Source organism: Cherax quadricarinatus, chromosome 24, assembly GCF_038502225.1.
Source record: "Cherax quadricarinatus isolate ZL_2023a chromosome 24, ASM3850222v1, whole genome shotgun sequence".
Classification (NCBI taxonomy): domain Eukaryota; kingdom Metazoa; phylum Arthropoda; class Malacostraca; order Decapoda; family Parastacidae; genus Cherax; species Cherax quadricarinatus.
Window position 1 is genome coordinate 31241050 of NC_091315.1, and position 11164 is coordinate 31252213.

The window sequence follows — 11164 nt, forward strand, 5'->3', positions numbered from 1 at the left end:
ACCAAGTGCAAAGTCATGAAGATTGGGGAAGGGCAAAGAAGACCACAAACGGAGTACAGTCTAGGGGGTCAGAGCCTACAAACCTCACTCAAGGAAAATGATCTTGGTGTGTGCATAACACCGGGCACATCTCCTGAGGCGCACATCAACCAAATAACTACTGCAGCATACGGGCGCCTGGCAAACCTAAGAACAACATTCCGGCATCTAAATATGGAGTTATTCAGGACCCTGTACACTGTGTACGTTAGGCCCATATTGGAATATGCAGCGCAAATTTGGAACCCACACCTAGCCAAGCATGTAAGGAAACTAGAGAAAGTTCAAAGGTTTGCAACAAGACTAGTCCCGGAGCTAAGGGGTATGTCCTACGAGGAGAGATTAAGGAAAATCGACCTGACGACACTAGAAGACAGGAGAGATGGGGGAGGGGGGATATGATAACCACATATAAAAAAACTGAGAGGTATACACAAGGTGGACAGGGACAGGATGTTCCAGAGATGGGACACAGCAACAAGGGGTCACAGTTGGAAGTTGAAGACTCAGATTAACCACAGGGATGTTAAGAAGTATTTCTTCAGTCACAGAGTTGTCAGGGAGTGAAATAGCCTGGGTAGTGGAGGCAGGATCCATACATAGCTTTAAGAAGAGGTATGATAAAGCTCACGGAGCGGGAAGAGTGATCGGGTAGCCGCCAGTTAAAGAGGCGGGGCCAGGATCTGTGAATCGACCCCCGCAACCACAACTAGGCGAGTACAACCAGGTGAGTATACATACACACACACACACACACACACACACACACACACACACACACACACACACACACACACACACACACACACGCACACGCACGCACACGCACTTTCGGAAAAACGAAGAATTTTCCATTGCTTCAGTGTTAGCGCTCTGATTGTAACGGACTAATCAAACAAGTGGAGCAAAACGAGATGCGATTATAACGAAAAGTAAAAGAAAAGAGAAAAAGATTGCGTGGATTGTTGCCTGTTGGTGGGGTGTTGCTTTCCAGGATAGATCACTCCTGGCGCTAACTGCCCAAATTCTTCTTGGCCTTTGTAATTGTTGTAGTTGTTGCAATGGAGTGACAGTTGTTGCTCGAGTCAGGAGAGCTTCGTTAGTGGAAAACTTCACTCCTCAGGGGAAGTGAAGGGGATTCTCTGAAAATACCACCTAGGCCTCTCCCCAAAATGATCCAAGAGGATATCCACCATGACATCCTGCAGCAAGATGACTATAGAAAACACATTCCCGTAAAGAACTCCCTTGCAAAACCTCCTCTCCAAGACTCTTGCACAGCATACGCAACAAAGAGCTCTTCGCCAAGACGGTACCAGAGAACATACATCGAGGCCGCTTCCCCCAATACAACCCCCAGAGAACCAGCTTTCGAAATATTTTTTCGCTAAGTTATAGCTAATTGCATTTTAGATTGACGACGTCAGTAGATTCACTCAGCAGAAAAAAAAAACATGTAATTTTATTTTTCGGTTTTAGCAAATTATAATTCATTATTTTCATATCAATTTTTTTTCTGGAAACGACCAAAAAACCGAACGATTCACTCATATAAAATTGATGTAGGCTGTTTTAAGGTTACTCTCGTTGCAGACATCTGCACTTTTCCATTTTCTTGATACGCCTCATCGGATGTCGTTCATTTAAATAAATACTAACGCAGTTCCTAACATTCAGGTGCTGCATCCTGGCCTGATATATGAGCGTCACACAGTCTCGAGAGTAAATTGCAGAGAAAAACAAGAGCGCTTGTGGATATTTTCCTTCTTCGTGAAGCAGCGCCGTGTGTTGAGGTGGGCTGCTACATTCAGCTTACTCTTGTTTCCTCTTCTCTTCAGTTTCACTTATTTTCCATTATTTTTCTTTCCTCTGGTAAAATGGAAGAATTGTGTTTCGCAGTCCTTATTGCTAAGTTTTGGGTAGGCGAGGAGGTTTCCGCAGCTATCATAGCTTCGACTTCAGCGTCATCTGAAGATGTGCTCTTAAACTTGTGAGAGTACTGATGAGTACAGGGGAACTCAGCCCAACAGTACCTGGCTAAAATCCTTTACCACTTGTCATCTCGTATAGATTCCCAGCAAGAAACATAATTTTCATCTGGAAGAAGACATTACATTTGTAGGAAAGTGCTAAACTCGTGAAGGTCTTACACGCCTGGGAAATGGGTAGCATTCAGGTTTGATTCAAGGAAGGAGGGGTCAAGTTCTGTTCCTTGGATCACGAGCTCCTCTCTGACATCAAGGCACCGCCCTTAAAATGGAAGATCGTTTCATCCCGAGTGTTATCTTTTCCTACGTGACGTTTGATCTATCTGGAAGGATTGGCTGCCGTTACACAGACTCATTGATGATCCGCTGTGGCTTACAAAATCTTAAGTCTCTTGAAAATTAATTTGATCTTTTTCATTCACCTTGCGTCTTGGACTAATTGTATCTCCTACGGGAAGAGCAAAATAATATTTTACTTTATTTTACATTTATATTAACTTTGTTTAGTAAGTTTATTTGTGTAGTTTACTCATGTTAGAAATATTTACTAAAATCATGTTATATGACCCTTTTTTTATTAATTACTATTATATTACATTATACTTTTTAAAGGAAATATCGAACAACTCTTTTTTTTCCCCTGACATTTTTTTTGTCGACATTCCTCAAAGCTAAACAAAAATTTACCAGACACGCATGTACTGTAGAGATTACTTATTTGATATGCTCCTCAGTCGAAATGTTTAGTAATTGTAGCCTTTATTCCCTTCGAGTCTGTATTCCGTTTCTGATCTTTACCCTTCCCCAATTTTCATGACCTTGCATTTACTGGGATTGAGTTCCAATAACCAGATGTTAAACCAATCCTGCAACTTCTCCAGGGTCCATTTTGTCTATGATAAAGGATGACAAGTCACTGATGATATTCTTCGAGCCATTTGTTTTATATAAGCTGAAGTACTCCTCTACTCCTCTACTCTAACAGTTCAGTTTCAGGCAGGTGAAAATGTAGCTCGTAAGGATGTGCGTAGAACTTTCGCTGCTCACACAGATTCAGTTAAGCACCTAAATTACTGGGAACATTTGACCTTTGACGTCCTAGGAACGTAGGCAAACGAGTACTTTATAATCTACATCTAGAAAATTATATAAATATTTGTCCTAAATCTGCATACACAAATCGTTTTCCCCCAAAACTATAAGGTTTAGAGGACGGTGAAAAATAACCTCAATGAAAAGAAGGGGTTGTAGTGAGTATACTAAGGGAAAGCTGAATAAATGTGAAGGGACCAAGAATTTTAATGTACTGCTTTCATACCTAATGAGATATTACTAAAACATCCCTGGATGTCTTCATGGAAGAACTGGACAAGTTTCCCAACTGGACAAGTTTCCCAAGTTTCCCCAATGTTGTTTAAGCTGGACTTCGTGCAGTTGCCACCAACAACCTAGTTGATTAGATAATCCACGGGGAGGCCTGGTCTTGGACCGGACCGCTGGAGCATTGACCCTCCCAACACTCTTCGAGTAGACTCCAGGTAGGTAAATATGTGTGCGCATTAAGTTTTCTATTATTACTTTCATTGTCTTAGCCTGCCACGTTTCTGGTAACCCTTGAGGCTCCAAATTCACCCAGACTATTATTCCTTGAGCTTAAAGTAACCCATGATCAGTAGCTTTGCATTACGGATGTAAGGTCCTCCAGCCCTTTCTGCTATGATGGCCATCATCGTACTGTTGGTGTTGTCATACTTCTGCGTTAGTTACCTGCTGTTAAATTGTTGCTGCACATCACTGCTGTCAACACCTTGTGTCCATGGAGTTGAGAATACCTACTATGTAATCATATGAATCCTTTCTGTTTTTTACCTTCCTGTCTACTGCATAAGTTATCATCTACAGCATTTTTTCCTCTCTAAGTTCTGTGATGTCTGGGGATGCCTCTGCTATTCGCTCATTCCATGTTACTCTTCTTTGTAAATCCATCTGCTCTCGTGTACTATACGTTGTTTCCTTTTACTATATAGCGGTTTTCGGTTTCCCAATGTCCTGATCCTCACTAATTGGTTGGGGGAGGAGGGGAGGGCAAAGGGCTAAAAGGGAAATACAGGTTAGTAGTTGGTGTAATGGGTGGTTGTGAGGTCAGGATTGTGGGTGTACATGAGGGAGGATGGGATAGGGTATAGTCGAGATTGAGTTATTGTGTTTGCGAAGGGAGGAAGAGGAGGAGGAGGGGTTGAGGCTTCAGAAGGGTTTCACTGGGGCTTCGTATGGTGTACTCCTTGAGGCTCATTCTTTATTTCTTTTTCCTGTGTTTGTCATCGATTTTTATGAACTCTTTCATCTGCCTTCTCTCCTTTTTTTCTGTTCTTTGTTATTTGTGGAATGCTTAGTGACATCTTATCGTCACGAACAGTGGTTTCTCTTTCATAAATCTGTTTTGTACCATTTCCTTAGAAAAATTGTCACCTGCTCATTGTCTACATGTCTTCCCGTCCGCCTCATGAATTCCACGGATCATCAGCTACCTCCGTATTTCCATCTTCCATTTTACCCCCCAAATTGCCTTGTCTGTTAGTTATTTTGATGCTTCCTTTATAAACTCCTGTTGGTTTAGAAAGACACGTAAGCAAACACTATAACATATTTATAGAAAACGTTTCGGTCCTGGGACCTTGATCACTTCTAACATACAGAGGTAGAAAGACATTATATATAGGCGGAGAGTGAGGTGTGACGCACGTGACCTGAGGAATGTCATAAGAACATAAGAATATAGGAACACTGTAGAAGGCCTACTGGCCCATGCGAGGCAGGTCCTTATCAAAAACAACCTCTGCCTATGATGAGGACGGGTAGACGATGAAATTATGTGACTCCTGTGTTGTTGGGTTGGTGCTGCTTAAGTATCATGTATGCCAATGTTTTTGAAATTTTGTAGTTTCCAGTGTTGCGTTCTATAGTGTCGGTGACGGCGATTAGTGAGGCTTCTAGGCACTGTCGGCGTCTGAGGTCTGGTTCGGTGAGAACGAGTTGTGCCTCATTCCAGTTCATCAAATGCCCCGTGGAGTCTCTGTGGAGGACACATGCGTACCTTACATCGTCTCTGTTAGAGGCATTTCGATGCTCATTCAGGCGGACTGCAAGATCTCTGCCTGTCTCGCCTACATATTTCTTGGGACAGAACCCACAGGGGATAGTGTAGACGCCTGCTGTAGAAGTTAGAGGTGTGGGGCTGCGTTTCGTAGTGAGGTCTTTGATAGATGATGTGTTTATGGTAGAAACGTTGATGTTACTCATAGCAAGTGCTCTGCGAGTATTCGTGGCAACATCGCCACATGGGAGTACTATGAACTGTTTAGGGGGCTGTTCCATGGGCGGTTTGTTGAGGATAGCTTGTGCCTTGAGTCTGCAATCTCGGATGAAGAAAGATGGGAACTGAAGACGTGTAAAGGCTTGTGTTATGTAAGTGCATTCTTCTTCTAGAAAACAAGGGCTGGAGATGCGAAGAGCTCTCAAGAAGAAGCCAATGAGGACTCCTCTCTTAGTGCGGGTGTCTTGGTGTGAATAAAAGTGTATAAGATCGTCCTTGTTGGTAGGTTTTCTATACACTTTGAAGAGAAGTTTGTCACTGTCGGGAGATCTGCACAGTAGAACGTCGAGGAAAGGAAGTTTGCCATCATTTCTTATGTTCTTATGACATTCCTCAGGTCATGTGCGTCACACCTCACTCTCCGCCTATATATAATGTCTTTCTACCTCTGTATGTTAGAAGTGATCAAGGTCCCAGGACCGAAACGTTTTCTAATAAATATGTTATAGTGTTTGCTTACGTGTCTTTCTAAACCAACTTGTCGGTATTTATTACCAAGGTTTATACCATAAACTCCTGTACCTAGTGGTCTCCTGAAAGCATTTCTATAAAGGTCTTTTATCCTCCTTCATTCCTTCCGTCTCCTCATATGCAGTTTGCATTATTTTTTCCCACCTGTTAGCACCATTCCTTCATTTTTCTCTAGTTCTGTCTTAGCACTCATACATTCTTTTCCCTGTCTGTGCACCTTTTCTTGAGATATTATAATTCATTTCTCATATGTTCAGTCGCCCTCCAATTTTTTTGACTCTTCACAAACTGTTTAACTTTGATTCCTAAGTTTCTTCCACCTTGCGTCTAAACCCAGCAAACATCAGGACTTACTCCATCTACCCGTCTCCTCTTACCTTTTCAGCTCCCACTCCGTTTAAATTTGTCTTCGTGATTCCGATTTTTTTATTTCCTGAATTTCATCCAGCCGGGTACAGTATTTCCTCTGAGTGAAGTTTTTGTTGGTGAATATAAGGCTTTTAGTCACTGTTTTATGATTGGGCATTTCTGTACTGATGAGTTGGTGGAAAATTGCCCTTAAGCAGAGTGTATGTGGGTATGTGTGTGTGCGTTTGTATGTGTACTTATACACGCAAGCGTGTGTGTGTGTGAGTACTCACCTATTTGTGGTTGCAGGGGTCATTTCTCAGATCCTGACCCCTGCCTCTTACTTGCCACTCTTCAGATTCACTTCCTCTTAGGCTCGTGAGCCCTATCGTACCTAGATGTGTGTGTGTGTGTGTGTACTCACCTAATTGTGGTTTCAAGGGTCGAGTTATAGTTCTTGACCCCGCCTCTTTACTGGTCGCTACTATGTCCACTCTCTCCCTGCTCTACGAGCTTCATCATACCTCTTCTTAAAGCTATGTATGGATCCTGCCTTCACTGCATCACTCTCCAGATTGTTCCACTTCCTGACAACTCTATGGCTGAAGAAATGCTTCCTAACATCCCTGTGACTCCTCTGAATTTTTAGTTTCCAGTTGTGACCCCTTGTTACTGTATCACATCTCGGAATTCCTCTCGGAATTTTATATTTTGTTATCATGTCCTCTCTATCCCTCCTGTCTTCCAATGCTGTCAAGTTGAATTCCCCTAATCTCTTCTCGTAGAACAAACCCCTCAGTTCCGGGACTAGACTTGTTGTAAACCTTTGCATTTTCTCTAATTTTATGACGTGTTTGACCAAGTGTGTGTGTGTGTGTGTGTGTGTGTGTGTGTGTGTGTGTGTGTGTGTGTGTGTGTGTGTGTGTGTGTGTGTGTGTGTGGCTTACTCCCTGCGCTGTCATCTCCACTTTTGAATCCATGTATTGAGCTGGCCTCCACTACATCCCTGCCTAATGCATTCCATTTGTTCACTACCCTCACACCGAAGGAATTTTTTTTTTATGTTCTTTTACATATACAAAATGAATTACTAGTTTTAAATTATATTTTCTCGACGTGCTTCTTGACATATTAAATGCTTTGTACCTGTCACCGTTGTCTTTCTCTAAGCTGTGAATACGTGTCTTGTTATCAGGTTTGATAATGACGTAAAATCTAGTATTCTGAACTTCTCTTCGTATCCCATCTCTTGCAGTTCTAGGATAGTTCTTGTGTGAGTTACTATTTTATAGTTGTACAAGGAGAACAAGTCTCCTGCCGTCACGTCTTCATTAATTATTTCATTATATAATTTCTTAAAATTTCAAAATCTTATATCATTTACTCTCATCTTCATTGTAATTTATTCATTGTTCTACCACTCCATTATTCCTTCGACTTTCCCCTCCCCCCCTCCCCTCCCTCAATTTTCAACTGTTACCTCGTTTTCCATTTCTGAGAGAATTGAAAAAACACTTTTATATATCTTTCCATATTCCTATATAATACACTAATATTTTGTTATTATTCCCGGTGTTTCCTTCTTGTCAGCCACTGAGTAGCTCGTCTTGGCACCTCTCTATATCTTATTTATTTAAGTGTAGGCACCACACAGCAGCTGCGTGCTTCAGTCTTGGCTTAGCATAAAAGAGTAATCATTACTTGGTTCCCTATCACCTGGTTATGTGCACCTTATTATACTTATTCTTAAAGCTGTGAAAGATTTCTCCTTTTTTCTCTCTGTTGTCCAGGGCATTCCACTTCCTGGTCACTTTGTGTGTACTTACCTATATGTACTCACTTATATGGGGTTGCAAGGGATCGTGTCACTGCTCCTGTGTGTACTCACCTATATCTGGCTGCAGGTATCTATATCATAGCTCCTCGTTTGTGTGTATTCACCTAGTTGTGGTTGCAGGGGTAGAGTCACAGCTCCTGGCCCGCCTCTTTACTGGTCGCTACTAGATCACTCTTCCTGCTCCATGAGCTTTATCATACCTCTTCTTAAGCTATGTATGGAACCTGCCTTCACTACATCGCTTCCCAGACTGTTCCACTTCCTGATAATTCTGTGACTGAAGAAATCCTTTCTAACATCGCTGCGATTCATCTGAATCTTCAACTTCCAATTGTGGCCCCTTGTTGCTGTGTCCCATCTCTGGAACATCCTGTCTCTGTCCACCTTGTCAATTCCTCTCAGTACTTTATATGTCGTTATCTTATCCCCCCATCTCTCCTGTCCTCCAGTGTCATCATATCGATTTCCCTTAACCTCTCCTAGTAGCACATACCCCTTAGCTCCGGGACTAGTCTTGTTGCAAACCTTTGCACTTTCTCTAATTTCCTTACGTGCTTGGCTAGGTGTGGGTTCCAAACTGGTGCTGCATACTCCAATACAGGACTGACAAACACGGTGTACAGGGTCCTGAACGATTCCTTACTGAGATGTTGGAATGCTATTCTAAGGTTTGCTAGGGGCCCATATGCTGCAGCAGTTATTTGGTTAATGTACACCTCAGGAGATGTGCCCGGTGTTATACTCACCCCAAGAGCCTTTTCCTTCAGTGAGGTTCGTAGTTTCTGGCCCCCAAGAATGTACTCCGTCTGCGGTCTTCTTTGCCCTGTGTGTGTGTGTGTGTGTGTGTGTGTGTGTGTGTGTGTGTGTGTGTGTGTGTGTGTGTGTGTGTGTGTGTGTGTGTGTGTGTGTGTGTGTGTGTGTGTGTGTGTGTGTGTGTGTGTGTGTGTGTGTGTGTGTGTATGTGTGTGTTCTTTTACATTACCTGTATACGGTTGCTCATCTGTTCTCAGCACCAGTGCCACTTATTAATTGATCATCAATGATTCACTCACATTAAGTCTTGTACGATCTATCTCGCCTATTCCTCAAGTTGTGTGGTCAGGAAGCCGCCTTCAGAGATAATATTTCCCATAGAATATTCACCTAGATGCGTGTTTTTCAGTGCTGTATGACACTTCGGTTTAGCGTTTAATTTAATCATAATAATGATATTAATCCTAAAGTTGCGCATGGAGTCTGTATCAGTTTTTCATTTAGGTTATTTTACTTTCTCACCCCTTTTGAGGTTAAAAAAGTACTTCCTAACATTCCTGTGACTCTTCTGTGTTTTTAACGTCCAGCTGTTCATGGTGAGAGCTTCTCACATTTACGAACAGACTTTCCCCTGGGTGCTCTCGCTTGTCATCTGAGTATCTTGCATTTTGCTATCATATCTTTTAGTTCTTCCGTCTTGTAATTTTACCCTGCCTAATTCTTCTAGTTTCTCTTTATAGTTTCTCTTCTTAGTTCATTTATTAGTTGCATTGCAAATATTTGCATTTTTCTAGTTCTTGGACCTAACTGATTTGCCGAGGGTTTTATGGTGGTGTTCCATACTCCATAAAATGTCATTAATGACTATGTTTATGTGTGTGTGTGTGTGTGTGTGTGTGTGTGTGTGTGTGTGTGTTCATTTATACTTTTAGATTTGTGGTTGGAGGAGTTGAGTTTCACCTCCCAGCCCTGTTTTTCAACCTATCGTTTGCCTCCTAATCTCGTGGGTCCCATCATTCCTATTCATACAACTTTAACAGAGGCTGCCTCCACTACTTCATCACCATTATCATGCTACTTCCTGACCTCCATCAAGTGTTGAAGAAACATTTCCCGACATATCTGTGACTTAAATATGTCCAAACGTGCCCTCCTGTACCCTTTTTACGCCTCTCTAACAGTCTGTTCCACTGTGCATTTGTGTGTGTGTGTATGTGTTTCCTCACCTGGCGTGGAAGTCCTACAGAGCGCCCGTTGAGGTCCGCTTCCATGGATGGGGTGAGGGCTCACTCCACCATACACACACAGCTTTCCCGTCTTCCTTCCACTTCTATATCATTCTCTGCTAACATCTTTCTCTGTAGTGACATTTTTTTTCCTCTTTCATTGCTAGTCTTCAGATCTACCGTACGGTTGTTGAGGGAAGGTGAATAACATGTTCCTGATTGTGAGGTGAAGTACCAATGGTGTTGAGTGCTGGTGGAAGGGAGAAGTGAGCATACAAGCTGAACACTGACACACAAAAACACCGAGCACAGAGGGTCGGGCGCTGGCTGCTGCCTCCCCACCACACCCAACACGTCGCTCCCCGCTCTCTACCTAAACTGGCGACACCACTGTTGCCTGCCTACCTGCCAGGTCAACGCAGATCCCCTCCCCCTTCTTTCCCTCCCTCTCTCTCTCTCTCTCTCTCTCTCTCTCTCTCTCTCTCTCTCTCTCTCTCTCTCTCTCTCTCTCTCTCTCTCTCTCTCTAGCACATGAAACTCCACTACTCCTCATTAATTTTTATATCGTCTACATGTGTTATATTTCTGCCATGTATCATTATTACCAATCTTCTCCTTTATCATTTACACGTGTAGTATCTGAGCTCTTTACATGCAACGCTCAATGACCTTAAGCTTAGCACTATCCATCACAACAGCAATAGATGAGTTCTTTACAATGTTATTGCAGACCATTCCTGTATCGTGGACATGTGTAGAAGCTATCTCCTGCACTGTTCAGTTATCCAACACTTTTCCTTAGCTGACTAGTCGTACTACAAATTTCTCGACGTTCTCTAGAGTCTTCATATCAGTGATTAATTAAGTGTGAGCTCCAGGAAAAGCTGCCGTTTTTTGGTGTCTCTGCCTGTCTCGGCTACATTTAATTCAACTTTAAATAAATTAATTAATATTTGGCACGATACAGGATCTTTGGTGAAAATATTCTTTGTCTCAAACCAACTTTAAATGTGTCACATTTACATCACAATTACATTAATAAGTATTTTTCATTATATCACGTGATTTAATGTAAATGACTAACTGTAATTATTGCTACTGTAAATATTTAGAAAATAATGATTGCTAA

At 42.2% G+C, this 11164-nt stretch overlaps 1 protein-coding gene across 1 annotated transcript in view; it reads right to left on the reverse strand.

The window, feature by feature from the left end:
• Nucleotides 1–10399, reverse strand: part of LOC128690756 (muscarinic acetylcholine receptor gar-2-like) — a 157773-nt gene extending 147374 nt beyond the window's left edge. Inside the window, exon 1 of the mRNA XM_070088301.1 lies at nt 10036–10399. The gene's annotated coding sequence lies outside the window, so the exon portion shown is untranslated. The remainder of the gene's footprint in view (nt 1–10035) is intronic.
• Between the last annotated feature and the right edge of the window lie 765 nt (nt 10400–11164).